At 46.8% G+C, this 20,443-nt stretch overlaps 1 long non-coding RNA gene across 1 annotated transcript; it reads left to right on the top strand.

The window, feature by feature from the left end:
• The first annotated feature begins 24 nt into the window (after positions 1-24).
• LOC119390561 (uncharacterized) lies at positions 25-19,853 on the top strand. Its single transcript, XR_005183370.2, has 3 exons — positions 25-158; positions 1,765-1,825; positions 19,688-19,853. It is a non-coding gene; the product is annotated as an uncharacterized LOC119390561 (long non-coding RNA).
• The last annotated feature ends 590 nt before the right edge of the window (positions 19,854-20,443 follow it).

The following is a 20,443-nucleotide window of genomic DNA, read 5'->3' as shown; positions in this document are numbered from 1 at the left end:
TAGGCATCATTGTTTCAACGAAGGTTTCTGGGCCCCTGAAGAAGAGAATAAAACCTCCGGCAACATGCGAAATGGCCAGAGCACTTTCAAGCGCCGTTTTTAATGCCTTCTTCAAAGATTTCAGCACTTTTCGTCGTGTTACTGCTTAATATGGCAATGTAAGTACGGCGTCTCAGACCTCTAAACAATAATTACTTTCCTGGCTGCCTCTGCAGCTACTTAAACTAATTTATTAGCAAATATCAGCAACTCTACCTATTGCCTGAGAAGCGTAAATCTACATTTGTGTGACCTTTAAATGCAAAGCATTGCTGAGCGAAGCAAATGCACTTTGACCGTATCTATCTATCTATCTATCTATCTATCTATCTATCTATCTATCTATCTATCTATCTATCTATCTATCTATCTATCTATCTATCTATCTATCTATCTATCTATCTATCTATCTATCTATCTATCTATCTATCTATCTTAATATGGCTATGTCTGGCTGCTCTAATCGTGGCCTGCGTAAGTTGGCATATGCAAAAATTGGCATAGGAGAGCACGAGTGTGTCACAAACGCGACTGAACGGTCATTACACGAATGACGTGTCGAGGCTGTTACGTACGTCATGAAACACTTTCCTCCCCATAACGTGTGGCACATACCCGCATACCACGAGCCGTTGTAGGCAGGTATGCGCCACGGGTATTTCACAGTGTGTATCAACTCACGAACGGCAAGAATAGACATTGGAAATTTAGACGCGACAGCGTTGCTTGTTCGGCGGCGTTGTCGGTGAGTGAAAAATCCAGACATATGGAAAGAATAAAGAATTTGAGCCGGAATCGAGCCGAGGCGTTCTGCGAGGCAGCAATGTATTCCACCACAAAGACGCGCTAGGGCTTCAAACTGCTTTCGAAAAAGGCAGGATCCCTTTCCATATAGGGGAAATGGGGCACTGCTTATGGGGGCAAGCGAAAGTGGGTGTGGACATGCTTGATCTACTGATTCTCTCTCTCTCTTTCTTTCTTTCTTTCTTTTTTTATTTTGCATTGCGCAATGCTACCTCCTCACCTAAGCGTTCAGATATATTAAAGTAGCAGCCGTCCCCGGAATGCTGTTTTCGGGCTTAATCATAGCGTCTTTCATGTTCTTTCCAACGTTCGTCTCCCTGTAGAACGGTCCAACGAAAAGACCATCACGCGATCATGGAAACGCGTGTTAGCAATTCAATTTTCTCGAAGTCGGGTTTTTCCTTAAAAGGGCTATTTCTGATATCGACCTTACGCATTGCCCGGTATATTTGTTTTTAGTCCGCCAACAGGAAATATTTCCATGCCCTGGCACGCAACGGCTTCGCCGAACGGAACAGTCTCCGTCGTGTTCTTGCGTTTTCCTGCGCAGCTTTCGCATCTGATGGTACGAGACATAGGTACTATTTTGTGGGATCTTTCCGCAAAAATCTCTTTCCTGAGCATTATTTCTAAAGCTACTAGCGATGAACAAGGAATTTAACAAGTGGTGAACATAGTTTAGGTTATGCTGATCCAAGATTATGCTTAAATTAGTAGAGTAACATATAGTCATTTAGGCTGGCAAATCTTTTGCTGAATTTCGCATTCGCTTTGCGTCGTACTTGGTGAGGACGAACATCAGATGACGAATGTACTGTGTTTTATATATGCGATTATGGAAACATCATTTGTCCTTTTCTCAAGCCGCCAGTTAGTATGACATTGCAAGCGGGAGTGCTAAAAGATTACATATTATTTCAGAACCGAGATTTCCGCAAGGTCAGGTTACTATATAAGACCATTTTGGTGCAGAGGTCAAAGGGTAAGTGTCTTGAACACGACTCTCAGGTCCTTATGTACGACATCTACATAGCTTATGCATTAAGGCATTCCTTTCACAACGATGGTACTTCTTCGACAATATAATGGCATTTCTGCAATTTGTCAAGATTTTTGATCATGCCCAAAATGTTACAAAAGGTACTAATTCGGCAACAAAACGTAGAAATATAGTTACATAGCTGTATTCTCGGTCAAAGTTAATTTTGCGAATATTCTAAGGCATTTATTTATCCATTTATTTATTTACTCATTTATTTATTTATGAGTACTGCAATCCCTGGTTGGGATTTTGGTAGGATGGGAAGATTGACAATACATGATCTCGTTTAATGAAATTTGTAGAACAATTATGCGCAACCGGGTCACATGATTCGCACGACCGAGAACAGAAAGTGGCACAACAACAAATACACGTGTATACATATACACAAACATAGATGAAAAACAGGTTAATGAGCACAAACTAGAAGTAGACGTTACCAACGAAGGCTGCAATACTGGCTTACTTGTTAATAAATTCCAATCATTTACTGTTCTTCGAAAAAAAGTCAGTTTCGCCGCAACGGCGAAGCAATGAATGCGATAGCAACAAATTGGAACGTAGCGCGAAGAACGGAAACTAGCTCGAAATTTCCAGCGCGTTCCTCAAGCGCAAATGATGCACGAAAATAACACGCACAGGACGAGCGCGAACTTTCATGCGTCACAGCTCGACGCTTGAAGCGCACTGCTCAAACATAAAGCAGGACGCACGAAACGAACGAACAGGTACACACAGGACAAGCGCGAACTAACTGTCAAAGTTATTTATTTCTGTTCGAACAGCGCGCTCCTCTCGCAAACGCGGCCGCTGCAGCGAGCGAAGGGACCTTCGTACGCTCTGTGACTTCAGCGCTGACATTGCGGGGAAAGCACATGAGAGACGACCCCCTTCTCAACCCCCCCCCCGCCCGCTCTCTCCTTCCCTCGGAGAAGAGCACGAATGCGAGCACGCCCTGTAGGGCGAAGAGAAACGGCGTTCGCAGGAGCGAGGCGAGCTGGCCGACGCCTTTAAGAGCGCCCGTTGCGCTCCTAGCGCCATCTCGCTGGTAATGAAGAACCGCTTATAAGCGCATGCCGTCTCTGAGTGATACGGTACAGGGTGTGTATATAACGCTCGCCGTTAGCCACCTGGACGATCTGCGCTTCGTAGCATAGTGGTTAGAGCCACGCGCTGCGGATCGAGAAGTCGCTGATTCGATTCCGCGCTTCGGAAGCTTTTTTTCGGAATTATTTTTCTTTGGGACTTTCATACATATATATATATATATATATATATATATATATATATATATATATATATATATATATATATATATATATATATATATATATATATATATATATACATATTTATACATATACGCAGCATGACGGCGGCGACGGCGACGGCAAAAATCAGCCGAGACTGTCCATATAATAGCTATCGCAATAAAAAGAAACTTTAAATAACCTATTTCACGTTGTATACGGTGTTCATGTTCTATCATGCCGTTTTCTTGTGCTTTACATGGAGGTGAATGGAGTAACGGAATATGCGTCGACCTTAACATGCCCCATTATTATTTGGCAAAGAAACTTCCAACGTGGATAGAGGTTGCAGGAAGGTTCTGGTTAACAGGTCCGTTAATGACGTATGGTCATAGCGATTATAAATAAAGCGAACGGCTCTTTTCCTAGTCATTTTCCAGCTTATCAATATATATGGGCCCTAGATAACAAAAGCGTAGTCTAACCTGGGCAGAATAACAGATTTATACGCAAGGAGACGTACTGGGGTGGTTGATAATTTCAGTGCTCGGCGAATAAAAATAATCGATGTTGTGTATGAGCTATGACTTGGTCGATGTGTTTATTCCAGCGGAGACCACATAAGTGTACCTCCACAGAACGAGCGCTATTTTTCTCCCTATCTATGTTTTTCTCTCTCTCTCTCTCTGTTTAGTGCTTGTGTCTTGCTTGCCACTTCACTTTCTTTTTTTCAGCAATGATGAATTCAGATACACAAATTTTAATCTCTCAGGAGATTAAAGCTGCGATTATTGCTTGTTATCGGACAACACCAATGAGTTATTTTTACATTACACACATATATATATATACCGTATATCATAACGAATTCGTTGACTGCACTAGTACTTGCATTTGCCGCTTCTCCTTATGTCTGTTGTTCTTTTCTTCTGTGATCGCGCTATCTTCAGAATCAATAAGCAGAGCAGATTCCTTGCGTGTATAATTTCAATCTTACGAATGCAAGCATCAATGCTAAAGGAACCGCATAAGGTAGGACAGCGGTTCTAATGAAACTTGCGAATCAGACGTGCTTGAGCCTATACAATCCAATATCGGATATGAATGTCGTCAATTCTCTGTTCTCAGGGATCAGCAGCGCTTGGTATATTCGGCTGCTAATACCCCAGTCACACGGGCACCCGTGAACTCCGTTTAACTCCTTCGTCTTTTTGTCGAGGGATATGCGGTTCGTGTCATACGGTCTCCATTTCGCCAAGGAAGTTAAATCGAGCTTTTGGAGAAGGGAGTTCGATAATGACCATTTGGGCTCGACGGAGTACTCTTGTTCCCAGATAGCTACTGCTGCGAAGAAATCCGCGCTAACAAAATTGTCTGGATAAGCTCAAATATAACTTTTAACATTATATTTTTGTTCTGTGTAGCATTACACCACGTAGTGTAAGTTTTCATTCTATTTTTAAGGACATCAGCGCCTATCCCCTCTATGCCAACGCTTCACCAAGCCGCCACCGGCAAGCGTTACGCCGTCTTGTTTGTTTATACACGTGCGAGGCGCACGCACGTGCACAGTGTAGCAGAAATGGGCAATCCTAATACCTCCACTGCCCCGTCGCTCGAACCATCAGCCGAGCAGCACAAAGGCAGCAACTGTGCGCAGTCGCGGTCAATGTGCACAGGAATGGCTTCGCGCACGTTTGTAGTCTGGCGTTTCATCGTGGGCCGGAAAACATCGACCAGGTATTTCAATGTTGTCTGAGACACGTGAACCGACTGGCGGAAATTCTGGTCCCCAAGGTTTGTCGCAGTTTCCTTGAACCAACGTCCATGCCGAGCGTAGGCCCACACTTCCCTTGGTCCGCGAAAGGAAGACTATGCCAACACACTAACCAAACAGTTGTTGGCGATTATTTGGCGCTTGATAGCGCGTACTTTGGCTGCCGAGGCTTCGAGCTCCACTTCTGTATCAGTTACTGCGGCGATGGCGAGCGCGACCTTCTTTTTCGCGTCGTCGGCTTCGTCACTAATCGTGCACTTTAACACAAGCCTAGAGATGCAAACACACACAATTTCACAGCACACAAGGAAGACCGTCACACAAAGAAGACCGGTCGACCGATGCACACTGTGCTGACGTACTGTACGCGCAACAAAACAAGAGCGCAGTGTGGCCAGCATAGTTTTCAACTTCTTCATGCTTGCAGAACATGAATCTTGCGATAACACATCGCATACTTTTTCGTTTTAATTTATTACGTTACATGCCACATAAAAAAACAAAAAACATGAGTACGTTGCTTTAAATACGATTACATATGTAAAAAATGGGACGCCTCGACAAGCGCAGCAGCGCCGTTTTTGCCCCATGCGGCTCCCGTCAAAAGCTTGCACTATGCCGTGTGGCAGGGACACAACTCCATTCTCGTACAACTCGATTAGGGAGTTAAATGCGCAACGAAGTTAAACGCAGTTCAGTGGTTGCCGCGTGACAGGGGTATCAATCAATCTTGGAAAAGTACATTGCGTCGTGAAATGTGTGCAATAGTTGTTTGTGTGGTCGCGGAAATGAGTCATCGGTAGTGGTCTCCTTTGGCTCACACATATTGACACAAATTCTTACCTTGCCAATTTTCTTTTCCACTACTGTGATTGGTGACACTCATACAGATGCGCCAACCTTTTTGATAACGTCTTGGTCCTGAAGGCGCTGCAGCTCTTCACGTGCTCAATATCTCACCGGAAATGCCAAAGGCCTTAACATCACAGAAAAAGGCGTGATCCTCTCTCTTACCTTGGCCTCGTGAACGAACTTTGTTGACAGTCTAAACTTTACATCGAAAAAGCGCGAAAATAGGGAAAGATAAATAATTCAGGGTGAAGGTCTTGCGGCTATTGCGTGATGTTGGTGTATTGCGATGACATTAGGTTGATCTACAGTCGCAGAGCATCGATAGCGTGGATGCCGAGGATGTAAGTTCCCTCCCTGACGACTTAAAAAAATCTGTGACTGATGCTTAATACACTCCCTGTGCTTATTTTGCGGCGAGAAACAACGCAAAGTGCTGCTGATGTTGACTGCAAATGACGGCTTTTCAACCTTTATACGTAACAACCGACAGGATCGAGGACGCAGAGCCCGTACCTACACAAGACCTACGGTATATCTTGTATTAGGGCTTCTGTATGTGTGCCTCCTCTGTCCTGCTGGGCGAGAAGTAACACGCTAAGGTCCCAGGATGTACTGCAGCTACCGATTTCAGGGCAGTGTGCGCCCGCTCGTCTGGTATACCGCTCCTACAAACTTGCTGAAAATGGCCTCGTTCACCACGTTCGCTGTATGGTTTTACACGGCACCATGCATATCTTGGAATCTGCAATATACTGCGAAGACCCGCAACGAAAGCAAGACTTGTGCTGGGGCGACAATAATGGTGATGCTGTACGGCATGACATCTGACATACGTGGACCCTTTAAATACTCGCTGCCGATGACCGCACCTCTCGTGAGAATTCCGCGGCCTCTTCTGTATTGTTCGCAATGGACCACACACGTTGAACAGTAAGCGAAGTTCCTTCTACAAGTAGGCATTCTCAATGAATATCGTTTCTTTTTCAACTAAAAGCTGGTCTAGTATAAGATCCTGAATCTGCTCACAAATGTCTCACTTGGATGCCATTGCGAGCAAAGCCGTGACGCCACAGCTGCAATCTCCCCAGGAAGCTGGGTGCAACGTCATCGTTCGCCACCACGAGCAGTCACTTAAAGGTCTTACTTTCAAGGGTGCACGAAAGGCCACCTGCTCTTGATGCTCTTGATGCGGCGAAATTGGGGGAGGAAGCATCTCCTATTTCAAAGAGTTAGGAAATGGAATAATAAATCCTGTGTGAGAACCTTCCACCTGCTTTGCGCGATGGCGCAAACGCCTGAAAGCATGCCACTGTCACAAAGTGGGGGTTTAAAAATGATAAAAGCGAGATCGAATGATGAATTCGTCGTAGTTGGAGGGCTCTTTCAGTGAGCACTCGCTTCTTTTATAAAGTTATGCACCCTAACCCGCGACTCCATAGTAGCTTGCGCGTAAGCTCTACAGTGCCCCTTGCGGCAGCCATACCTCCATGTGGTCTGAACACGGATATATTCGTCTTCTAAGATGCTGGTGTAGAGATAGCAATGCTGCAAAAGTATAGATATTATAAATGTTATACGTACGGTTCCTCATAAATTGTTTTACCTACCTCAAAAGGTAGGTAAAACGTCGAAGTAAACGTCTCTCAATGTACATATATCTTCATATCTCGGATACGTTCCGCTATTTTCTTCTTGATTAAGCCACATTTTTATGTGAATCTGCGTAAAACGCAATTTTAAGAGCGTAACGAAAGTAAAATGCTGTAACGTGAATACACGCTTATGGACAGCAGTTACGCCACAGTATGCATTCGAACGTACAGCCCCCCTGTGTTTTACATGCAGTACTGAGACTTGACTGAGTGAACCACACTGTGTAATCATTGTGCCAATGTGTAAGTTGTAACAGCTAACTGGGCAAGCTGTTCCTCGTTACTTTTTAAGTTATTTATTCAGTCAAGCAATCAAACACAGACATATGGCCCCTGGTCCCGGTTGCCCTTTTCATCATCACACTCGGCCACGCTGCGACACTACAAGCAGAGCTGCCGAAATTGTCTCTGGCTGGCGGCATTGACAGTGTCGCGGTGGTCAGTCCTGTGCACGCCGCGACATGTGTAGCTGCCGAACATTCCGGGAGGCGACATTGGCTGTGTCGCGGCAGTCGGCCTTGGTCACGCAGCGACGTCATTTCAGCTGTCACATATGGCGACCGGCATTGGGTGGGTCCCGGAGAAAACGGCGCACGCGGTCTACCAAGAGGAGGATGTCGGAGGAGCGTCCGAGGAGCCAATCGGGTTGGCACCTTTTCACGGCGTGTCTTTCCCACCTCTTTCTGGAAGCCGTGTGCATCGGAATCGTTTTCACCTCCAGGAGGACAGTGAGGACCTTCGTCAAGAAAAGTAATAGTCCGTGACTTTTGAAAAACTGAGAATTTATTGTCTTTAGCCACATTCTCGACTTTAATCACGAGGGTCTTCTTCTTCTCTTCACTGTCGTCCAACAGCTCTGGAGGCGCTCTTTGTGGCACACCGTGTGCTTTGAGGGGGGGGGGGGCGGCGTTGAGCGTAGGCGTCTTCGCGAATGATGGTACGTCAACGGACAGCTGAATTAACGATTGCGGAACGTTCTTGTACTTGTCTCGGAGAACCTTCTCCCTCAGAGGTGGTGTATTGGACACGTTGTATTCAATTTCTTTCATCCTTTGCAGTCTCCAGTCATGTGCTGTGAGCGCTTTCCTTTCAGGACGTCTTCGATGACCATGTGAGGCTGCTGCTTCTTGTTTTTGAGCACACGTTTTCTGGTTACCTTTACCTCCACACCGACAAAACACAGGCGTGTCCTGGCAGCTGGTGGCGGTGGTGGTGGTGGTGGTGGTGATGTTGCAGCAGGCGGGGTTAGCCTGGCCTGCATGGCCGGCAATTGTTCCGCCTGAGCATCTCCTGAATAGTAGGGGGATGTCACCAAGTGCCGAACAGCCCAGTGTCTCCCAGGAAAACCAACAAAATTCTTTGCACGCTCCTCCTCGTTGCCGCGGGACCTTCAGGAAAAATGATGTCTTCAACTGTCCGGTGCTTATGACAACCTTTTTGCAAGGTGCGGACCATCGCTGCTCTTTCCACATCAAACTGCGGGCAAAGCCAAATAAAATGTTCAATGTCCCCGATGTCACCGCAGAAGGCACAAAACGGGGAAGCGTATCGCCCAGTCTTGAATGACCAAGCCGGGGTGTATGCGGAGCCGGTTCTTATGCGGTACAACAGCGTCGCTTGTTCACGAGAAAGTCCGGTGATTACACATGCTTGGTGTGGAAACTTGTGGATCTCCTTGAAATGATTACGTATCGCATCTTTCTTGTTCTGGTAAGTTTTAGGAGTTCTTCCCGATAGGTGTGTGTTGTCAACACGGCCCCTCCTAGATTTTTTTATCTCCAGTGCCGCAAGGCGATCGAGTGTATATTGGGTAGGTGACTGCCCTAGTATCTGAACAAGCGGCTCCAGGGAGTAGGCGAGCACGACAATAGAAGCAATTGATTGTTCCAGCGCCTTCACTGGAGGCGTGCCAAGCACGACAGGAGCCGGCATTTGCGTGCGTCCCAGGGAAGGCGAATCTGGTGCCCGCTCCTCCAACCGCTCTGAATGAGGAGTGGTCTCGGCCTGCCTTAGTGATGTCATTGTGTCTTATACAGTCGCAGAGACTGAGGCTAGCAGCGGAGTGTAGCATCCTGCTTCCGGCTTCTTTTGTCATAAGGCTCGACGGCACCGATGGGCCATCAAGGCGGTGCCCCACATTAGCTCGATCGCCGACGGACGGCAGATTCGTGGACACCCGAGCTGGTGTGCCTTGCAACTCACATGTGCGTTAGAGACTTGGTCGACAAAGATGGGGTCGCAGGCATGACAAAACAGGCGAAAGAGACTTCTCAGCTTAGCACACCATTCCGACGAGGATCGCTGCCTGACGCCTTTGTAGGCATGCCATGCTTTGGCGGCATCGCGAGGGCGGTCGATGGCCACCAGCTATTTTTGATGCTCCGGCCAGCAATGGTCGGCGCCGAGCGAGTTGATAGTCTCGATGTGATAGGCGAGAACCCGGAGTTAAACAACGTCAAACAGTCGAGTTGCTGTGACAGTTGAGTGAGCGCATGCAAGCGCTCCACGCCGTGGTCGGGTGAGGCGCCCGACGAGACAGGGATCACGTCCGCGGAGTATGAGGCGGTCCCGGTGCTCACGGCGGCGGAATCCATGGCAAGGAACGCGTCCACGCGTCCCTAGTCGTGAAGTGGTATTGGTAAAGTGGTGTGGAGCCGCCGAGGAGGCCTAGGAGCCGTCCCCTAACACTGGTTGCAGCAGCGGTAGGTTAGCAGATGCCGAGGAGGCCTCAACGCTGTCCTCCACCCGCGCTTACTGCGGCTGCACTTTGGCGGGTGTCATGGACGAGGAAGCGTGGACGTAAGACTTCGTTTTGGTGGCCTGTGCCATTGTAAAGGAGAGAGAACAGAGACAACGCCAGGACGTTGGGCCGGCTGTTTTATTCTCTGACTTCGTACTGCTCTGCCTCACGTTGGCTGAACGAGCGCGTTTGAGCGCCCGAGTCATGGTTCCGCTTTTCATCATTACAATATATATATATATATATATATGTATATATATATATATATATATATATATATATATATATATATATATATATATATATATATATATATATATATATATATATATATATATATATATATATATATATATATATATATATATATATATATATATATATATATATATATATATATATATATATATATAGTTGAAGGAGTGGTTGCCTTTGGTTGCCATATGAGTATGAGAGGTGGCTCTTCAAGCAAAACTTCATTGTTTACGTCGACATTTTGGTCAGAGCCTGACATTTCTCAAAACAAAGTGTATATTTCCTTGTTTATATGGACACCAAATGAGAGGGGAAGAAAGTGAGCGAGAGATAGGAGCGGGAGGGGGAGAATTGCTTAGGGGTTATCAGGAGAGAGGACCAGGAGTAACACGCTGCCGCCGCCAGCGGAGCGCTTTGCGACAGAGCTTATACTTCGCGTCGGCTATTACTCATTGTTAAAAGTCGTCGTTTTATTCTGTCCCGGAGGGCTGGAGCCGGCTCTTCGTCCAGCCCTTCGGGACAGAATAGAGCGACGACTTTTAACAATCAGTAATAGCCGACGCATAAGTATAAGCTCTGATATTCCTCAAATGCAGCAGCACTGCATTTGAGGAATATCAGCAACTTGAGTACCTTTCAAGATCTAGGAAATATCGCATGTCCACTAGTGTCTCGCCCATTTTAATGTTTAACTCTTTTTAACAACGTGCATTTATCCAAAGCCGTCCCCCTTTTACTGCCCCCGCTGCCTCCGTGTCCCGCAGATATAAAGGTACGTTGCAATGTTACCCAATGCAATTTCAAATTAATTTGGGGTATGTATACACGTACGGGCCCTAAAACCAGACTACAACCAGAAAAGCTGAGTTAGGTGGCTTTTTGTAGAGATGCAAGAGAACAAAAGAGCACTTATTGAAAAACTGGGTTTTATTGCATGAATTCATAACAAACTTGTTCTTTGCAAGTTTTGTTGTGAGAACTGATCCCCCCCTCATTCGCTTGCAGGGTGGCTTTCGTTCCTTCTGCCTTGGAAAATTAGCAGAGATGCTTGGTGTGGCATATATGGTTTCAGCTTTTTCTCCCAGTGTTTGTGGTATAATTTACTCGAACTTCTCAAAAGCAGCCTTAACCGATCTCGCACGCAGCAGTGCGGCAAAACACGGCAAGGTGTGGCAAAAAACTAATCCGGTGAGAGAAACAAAGGCAGCTTTATTGGTTTCCGAGCAATTTATTGTTAGAGATACGGGGTGTGACTCTGCATTGAATACTGCGCACATATATAGGGCATAAAGAACGTCGAAGCAATAATAACGTTGCTAAGAAAATGCTCATGCGTATGCACGAACAAAGCACGCCGGCCAGGCGAAAGGCTGCTTAAAGTTATTACCATTACAAAATCACTTTGTTCGCATAGCCGGGTGTTTTCTGTGGCCACAAGTTTCTTGCGACTGATTTTGTTGGGCCTTCCTTCAGCATATAATTTTGTCATCGCGAGGAACAGAAAAAAAAAGAAAAGCTTTTTTCTGTCCTCCGCGCGGGGAGGCAACCTAAGGCATAGAGAGCCGACATACTAGCACGTCATGCTCTAAACATTAAATTGAAACGCGGAATTACTGCGTCCACTCAACTTCAGGTACATAAACACTTCTAGTTTGCAACAACAATGTGACAGAGACGCGTGAAGTACTCTCTACTTGCTAAAATCGCCCCACAGGCTTGAAGACACAGTGATGCGTACCTATCGCCGGCACAGCGCTGCCGCCGCTGGACCCTTTGGGCGGGGCGCGAAGGCGAAAAGGTCACGTATCGCCAACCGACCTATCGCAAGGTGCGGCGGCTGGATCAAGCCCTTTCGCTCCTTTTGTAAGATAGAAGGACTTTATTTTGATCAGTTTTGATCTGTTTTGCTTATTTACGGACGGCACGACCAGCGTTGCAATGAAACTGGCCCAACCTTCTCTATATATTGTCACCCGGTTCGTATGAGTTCTTGGGGCGTTACAGTTTTTTTAATTGTTTATGCACCGTGTATAAGAATACTTACTTCAGTTACTGAATCACTTAATGAACAAATGATTGACTCAATCAATCTGAAGCTTTATTTTCACTTCTCAGTGTGACTTGCTTGATTCCTTGTCATAATAGCAGACAGTTCTGTGTTGTCATTTTGGCTACTCTCACTACGATAGTACTCAATGTCCTGACCTCTACGCACACATGTAATGATAGACGTGAGCTTGTTACAAGAGCTCACATGTCATGGTCCTCCTCACAACTTAAATCTGAAGTACTCATTGTTTCGTCCTCCAGGGTGATTACGACAGCTGCATTAGTGTCAACAACATCATCGATGAAGTGGTCAAGTTTTCTCATTACAACTTCCTGAGCGATAACATGCTCCACATATCTCTTCCACTTCTCAGCGGTTACTTGCTTAATTCCTTGCCACAGTAGAGTGTGAAGGGCTTGAAGCCTAAACGTCTTGTTTGCCGCTGCTACGAAGCCCTTCACGTCACTCCAAACAAGCTCTATGGGGTTAAGCTGACAACGGTAGGGAGGTAGGCGTACAACGAGGTGACCAGCAGCCTCAGCGATGCAGTCCACACGGTATCGGTCCCCGCTTGCGTGTACGTTGTCGACAAGCTTCATGAGCGCCGCCTTCACCATATCGCTGCTCCACGGAACACCTTTTCCGGAAAGCCAGGCCTGTATGTCCTTTTTTAGGCTATGCATACGCGGCACTTTTTTCTGCTTCACAGAATGATAAGGCGCGTTATTGATGACTATAGCACTGCCGGGTGGTAGTAGTGGAAGCAGCTTCTGGGAGAACCACTCTTCGTAGTGGTCCCCGTTCATTTCCTCGTGGTAGTCTCCTGAGCTCTTTTTAGCTTGGAAGACTTCCGCTGCGCCTTCAACGAAACCATGTTCGCTACCGCAGTGCGTAACAATCAGTCTACCTCCTTCGCCACTGGGGTTTCGACGACCAGTCGACAAACCAGATCGACGGGCTTCGTACGTAGACTGGACAGAGCGTCTATCCACACGTGGCTACGCGTTGAACCAGCGTTGACCCACGTTTTGTCGGTGAAAGAAACTGCCCTACCCTGGCGTCGCAGCTCCGCTATTTGGCGCAGGTATCGGCGGCGACTCTGGACAATGTGCGTCGCTTCTATGAGAAGGGCGTTCCGAGAACGTTTCTTGTACCTGAAGCCAAGCTTATTCAGCATCCTCTGCATCGTCGCCGTGGACACGGTCGGTAGCGCATCGTCTTCCTTGAAACGCTGCACCACTTTGGCGATAGTTGGAATTTCGCCGTTCTCAAAAAAGCCGTGCACCACTCTTTGCAAAACGCTTAGGTCAAAATATTCCAGATTTTTTTTCGATCACGGCCTTTTCCACACGAACGCTTCTTCGGTGGTAGGACTTCGCCAGCGTCTTCCATCCAGCGGTACAGCGGTCGCTCGCTCACCTGGGTCAGTTCCGCGGTCCTCTGGATAAGTGCATCCACACTTGCACTGTCCCCGCACTCGACGCGAAGCCCTTCAAAAACATTTAAAGCTAACTGCTTCGCCAGCTTGGGAAAACCGCGCACATTTGAAAAATCGCTCGCTGGTCGCACAGCTTGAGAAGCATCTTGCACAGACACAACCAACTCGGGCAACGCCATATGATTCCGAAAGGCGGCGCATGACCACGTCACAACAAGCCTCCGCAGGAATGCGTCCATGCGGGCTTTCTCTTTTAATTCCACTAATGATAAAAACACTCTGCACGCTTTGAAAACGTCAATCCTAACAATATTTTCAATTTGTGTGGGTGTAGCTTGCGATATAGAACTGAATTGCTAAAATATTTCAGAAACTATTTCTTGTGCCCCTACAGCCCTGATTGGACGTGAGAGCTCTACCTTTGGCTGCACTGCCAACAGCTTGTGAAACAGAGTATAGCTGAAAATTCTGAGAAAACGCTGCTGCCGCTGAGGGTCGAGGAACGTTGGGCTAGGGATATGGGTACCCTTTCTCCATCACAGGCCACTGAACTTGTTATCTTCGAAATATATCTAACTGATAATATAGGCGCTATGAAATATAGAAAACTAAGTCGCGATGGCATTACATCACACAGGGCATCAACTCACACAGACACGCCACCTGTACTAGCATTAGGCTGCGACGATAAAAAACCAAATTCAACAACCTTGGCAGACATCGAAAAGATCATAATAATGCGGGCGAAAACATCATCACCTTATCAGACACCGAGCTCACAACGGATGAGCGCTAAGTATTGTCTCGCGGACTTACATTCTGCCCAAATAATGGAAGATTAAGGGATCTTGACAATTTTGCACGAAATTTACGCTTGGCAGAAGTCTTCTCCAACCAATCGCAGAATAGAAAACCAGAATTCCATCACGCCACAGGGAGACAGTGCACTCCGGACGCCCACAGAGACAAACAGTTAGATATATATATATTGAAGCGGTACAAATGGATATTATAGAAGCTAATAAGGCTAGTAAACCCGGTACCTCAAGCTTATCTAGAAAAGAGCATGAATCACTTTTAGCGCTAGGCAGTCGTGAGGACATTGTTAAAAAGCCAGCTGATAAGAGAGGTGGAATAGTCGTTCTAAACAAGGAGGACTGGCATCAAAGAAGGCGTGCGGCAATTGCAGGACAGGAAATTTTATAAACCCCTTGACTCTGACCCAACAAAACAGCACAAAAAATTGATTACTACAACCCTCCAAGACCTCGCAAAACAGGGTGCAATAGACATCAAGCTCTGCCAATCACTCATTACCGCTCGCATCTCACCTGGACGTTTCTACATGCTACCAAAAATACGCGAAAAAGGCAACCCTGGAAGACCTGTATTATCAGGAAGGGGGCAATTGTTGAACCAATATTTAGCTACATTGATTTCTTGATTGGGGACTTTCCGCCTCGGCATCCATCGTACCTGCTGGACGCAAACCACTTGTTGAGAGAAATTGAAAATCTTACAATAATGGAAGGTGCTTTTCTCGTCACATTAGACGTCACTATGCACAAACATACCACATGATGACGGCATTCGGGCTCTTGTGAAGTCATACAGCGAAAATGCACCAGCCTCTTCTCCACAACCGATTGTCCTTGAAACTCTAGCTACGATCGTCCTCGAATTAAACAGCTTCGAATTCGACAACCAATATTTTCTTCAAATAAATGGAACGGCGATGGGAACGAGGATGGCGCCGAACTATGCCAATATATTTATGCACGAGATCGAATCGAGTTTTCTGTAAACGTATCCCACGAGCCCCGCCTTCTATACGCGCTACTTGGATGACATCTTTCTTATTTGGACGGGCACTGAAGCACAACTAATTAAGTTTATCGATGCGTTTAACAACGTTCATAAAGCATTTCTTTCACGCATACTTATTCTAGAACTGAAATTAACTTTCTTTATGTTAACGTAAGGGTGCAAGGGGGTAAACTGATAACTAGTGTTTACAGGAAGCCTACAGACGCGCAACAATACCTCCACTCCAAGAGCTGTTAGCCGCGGCATCGCAAAACCAGCATCCCATACACCCACGCACACCGATTTAGGAGAATATGCTCTGAAACAAAGGACTTGAAAGAGAACACAGACCGCCTACGTAACCTCCTTATAAAGCAGCATTATCCACCTCCAATCATCGACAACGCAATACAAAAAATTCACAGTTTCGCCGCAACGGCGAAGCAATGATTGCGATAGAAATAAATTGTAATGTAACGCGAAGAACGGAAAGCAGCTCGAAATTGCCAGCGCAACGCTCGAGCCGAAAGAACGCACGAAAAGAACGCACACAGGACGAGAGCGAACTAATGCGTCACAGCTCGACACTTGAAGCGCACTGCTCAAACATAAAGCAGGACGCACGAAACAAACGAACAGGTACACACAAGACGAGCGCGAACTAATTGTCACAGTTGTTACTTACTTTTGTTTGAACAGCGCGCTCCTTTCGCAAACGCGGCCGCTGCAGCGAGTGAAGCGAAGCAATCCACCGGCCGCCCCTTCTTTCCTTGAGATAAGGGCACGAAAGCAACGACGCCCTGTAGAGCGAACAGCAACAGCGTTCGCAGGGGCGGGGCGACGATCTTTAAAGCGCGCAACACGCGCGCACGTCGCGCCATCTATGTGGCCACTAAGAAAGCATGCTGAATTACATGGTATATATAAATAGCTCGCCGTTAGCAGGCTGAGAGACAGTGCTGTCGTGGCCTAACGTCTAACGCGGCGGGATGCAAAGCGAGAGGTCGCCCGTTCGATTCCGCGCGTCGGAAAGAATTTCTTAATTATTTTTGTGGCCTTTCTATATATATACATACTTATACATATACGGTGAATGACGACGACGGGGACGGACATTTTCCAGCCGAGACTGTCCATATAATTGCTATCGCAATAAAAAGCAGCGAATCTGAACCGCCACCAAATCCTACACAATCAGAACAAAGAAAGTAAAGGAGAACGGAGCAACCAAATTCTTACATTCACTAGTAACGCGCTGAACGTTAACAAAATTCTAAAGAAGCACTTCAATGTAACTGAACAAAGCGACCGCCTTAAAAAGCTCTTTACTATCCCGCTGCGGGTGGTATACAGGCGCCTGAAAAATGTTAGGGACTATGTAGTACACTCTAAAACAAATAGAACAGGACAAGTTGGTTGTCATCCTTGCGGGAAAAGTAGATGTCAGGTGTGCAAGCACATGAAAACAACCCCGATAGCGGAAAGTACGCATGGTACTTTTACACACACCATACATGGTGACCTTAATTGCGACTCCCCAAACGTTGTCTACCTATTGGAATGTGGAATCTGCTCTAAACAATGCGTTAGATAAACTGATACACCTTTTCGAACCAGATTCAACAGCCACCGCTCGCATGTGGACACACTACCGAACTTTCCCCTTTCCAAACATATTAAGTCAGAAGGTCACCATTTCGATTCCAATAAAAGAACACTACTCCAAGGAAATTTTCGCTCTCAGTTGCTAGGGGCGAGGATAAGCGCGCGCGCCCGCAGCTGTTGCTATGGGAGAGGGAGTGAGAGCGGAGAGGCGCGCGGACAACGCCGGGTGCCTTACATAGCCCGACTAAGAAATGCATTCGCATTTAGAAGGTTCCGTTTTCGCCGAACTGCGCTTCACCCAGCGCCCTGCTTCGCTCACACGGTCGCGTCTCAGTGGTAGTTTTGGGATCGCGTACTGCCGCGTGTGTTTTGCGCGCTCGTGAAAGTCGCTCTGATACAAAGTTCGACAAAATGCCGCATGTAACGATGCCGGCACTACGAGCCCTCAGCAGCATACCGCATTCATCGGGGCTCAAGTCGTTGAATTGGAGCTCAGCGTCGCGAGCCAATGTCTCGTTGTCAAGTTCTCCGTCCACATTCATTGCGGCGATTGCGGCAAGCTTCGATGGCTTCGATGGCCGTTGCTGCTGCTGTGGGTCCTGCTACTTTCGCTCTGCGGCTACTACTGTCGGCGGCCGCGCAGTAAAGGCGGGCAACGTTGGGCACGGCAGCAGTGACGTATGAAAGTCGGATTCAGGCGGGCGATTTGAAGTGCGCTAACGCGATGCGGACCACGAAAACGTGATTTTATTTCAAAATAAGCACTTCCTTGGCATAAAAGTAGCACTAAGAGGTTTCTGGAGCGCTATTTCAACAATCAACGTCGACCTAATATTTGCCTTTAGTGTCTCTTTAAAGCGCAAATAGTACTCTAAATGACACTAACATCAACCCAGCAAAATACGCAGAAAAGATGCATGTGTAGCCAGTGCCTTCGGTGATCGTACCTGCAGTGCTTTTCACCCTTTCACTCCGGGAAAGGTGGGTGCGCGGAGTCTCTGTTGTTGTCGCTTCCTAAACTAACACAATGGCCGCGTCAAGCAAAACCCTTCTTACTGACCTTCCTGACTTTTCTTTTAGATGCGAAGCATCGTATAGCGGAGTTCAATCCGGTGGTGGTGGTGTGCGGCGTGACCACCCTTAATGCGCATTCGCATACCCTCTACACTCCTCCACACTCCTACTCTCCACATCCCCTATCCCCTTTCCCCCTCTCCCAATCCCCTCTACACTCCCTCTCTCCAATCTTCCTCTGAAACGAAGGCTAGACATGCCGAAATTCTCTCCTGCGCAACGCTCTGATGAACACCAGCGCATGCGCGTTCCCTCCCCCTCTTTCTCCTCTCCTACGTTGCCGCCCTCTCGCGCGCCTGTCGACCGCGTTCCCCGCTCGCCCTGTGAGAATTAGCGGCCATGCTAGAGGGAAGACAAGACGCGCGTAGCGTTCCTCTTCGCGTTCTACGACGCGAGGTAGGTAGCATGCCCAACGAACGCCAACGGAACGCGATCGTGCAAGTGCTCCGGCTTCGCATCGCCTCATGGTCCCCTTTATCGGGAAATGGTGTAATTTGTCTCTTTTTTTGTTGTTATTGTTGTTGTTGTTGTCGTGGTTCCCCCCCTCCTTTTTTTCCTTTACTTGTTACGTTCCTATTTCCCTTTCTTTCTGTCCTGTCCCCATCCCCTCTTAACATGCTATAAGAGGACACACACACGCTTTAAATATTGTTATGTCCTGAAGAAGACGGGGCTCCCATCGAAACGTAGGCAAAATAAACAGTTGGTTTTATAAAGGCGCATATACTTTTATACTTATATATATATATATATTAACACACTTTTTCCGTCCAGATGAAACTCACAATAGATGGCTCATGGCGCCATGTATTGGGATACCTGTGCATTACTAGCTACCCTACGCGTATGTTTACGTAAATTGCATGATGCAACAAAGCATAAACGAGAAGAGGCGAGGGATGTTTATGATGGCGTCCACCTCTTTCATGACAACGCTTCACTTCAGACGTGAGGATTGCGAAGCCTTCAGCGAGCGTCTACGAACACGAGGAGACAGATCGCCTGTCATATACTCAGACCGAGTATCCTATGACTACTACCTCTTTCTAAGGCTTCAGAAATACTTTTAAGGAAAGAAAACGCTGCTGATGTTGAAGTAAAGATTGAAGAATGGTGTACAGAAGCGTGAAAGAAGCGTTGAGCTGATGGGAGCTTGTATTGAAATGTGAAAGAATTATTGCATTTCTATCAGCTTGGCCATACAGAAAGATGGAATCCCGTGTATATGCTGCGTTAATCTTAGTACACTGACGTGCTCTTATCATACCTGCCTGTCAAATCCACTGTTGTTTTTCTGTTGCAGTGTTCTTTTAATGGACGTGATGGACACCCGCGCTGCCCTATATTATGCAGCTGCTTGCCAGGCCGTAATGTCGATGAAAATTTTACGAGAATAAACTATTGCGCATGATACCGTGTTCAGCATGACACTGAATGCAGAAAGCAATAAAAATGATTCTGGATTCTTCCTTCAGGGTGATTAATGAAAAGATGCAATCGAAGCGTGTCTTTATATTAGCTTTAGTACTGTTCGGTGTTAAGAAAGCATTTAGCGTGGCGCTTGTTTCTACAGACCCGGCATGCACCTCCCCCCCCCTCCACCCATTGGCTTTCATGCACTCAAGGTGACGACTATAGCGATTTCCAAGCTAAGAATAAATATAAGCTCCGCCCACGAGGCCGCACTGCGCTTTTCTTGCATGCATGCGCGCTAGAAACGAAGTAGTTCCCAAAGAATGGCAATAATTCTCGCATACAAAGAATTTGTTTCGAATTACTGCGTTACTATTTAAATAAATAGCGGGGCCCCGCCACGGTGACCTAGTGATCATGGCGCTCGACCGCTGACCCGAAGGTCACGGGAGCGAATCGCGGCCGCGGTGGCTGCATTTTCCATGGAGGCGAGAATGTTTGAGGCACGTGTACGTAGATGTTGGTACGCGTTAAAGAACCCCAGGTGGTCTAAATTTCTGGAGCCCCACACTACGGCGTCCCTCATAATCATATCGTGGACTCGGGACGTTAAACCCCAGATATTATTAAATAAATAATAAGCTAA

The sequence above is a fragment of the Rhipicephalus sanguineus genome, chromosome 4, assembly GCF_013339695.2.
Source record: "Rhipicephalus sanguineus isolate Rsan-2018 chromosome 4, BIME_Rsan_1.4, whole genome shotgun sequence".
Lineage (NCBI taxonomy): Eukaryota > Metazoa > Arthropoda > Arachnida > Ixodida > Ixodidae > Rhipicephalus > Rhipicephalus sanguineus.
The sequence above is the reverse complement of the archived record's forward strand: the minus strand, read 5'-3'. Positions and strand labels throughout refer to the sequence as shown.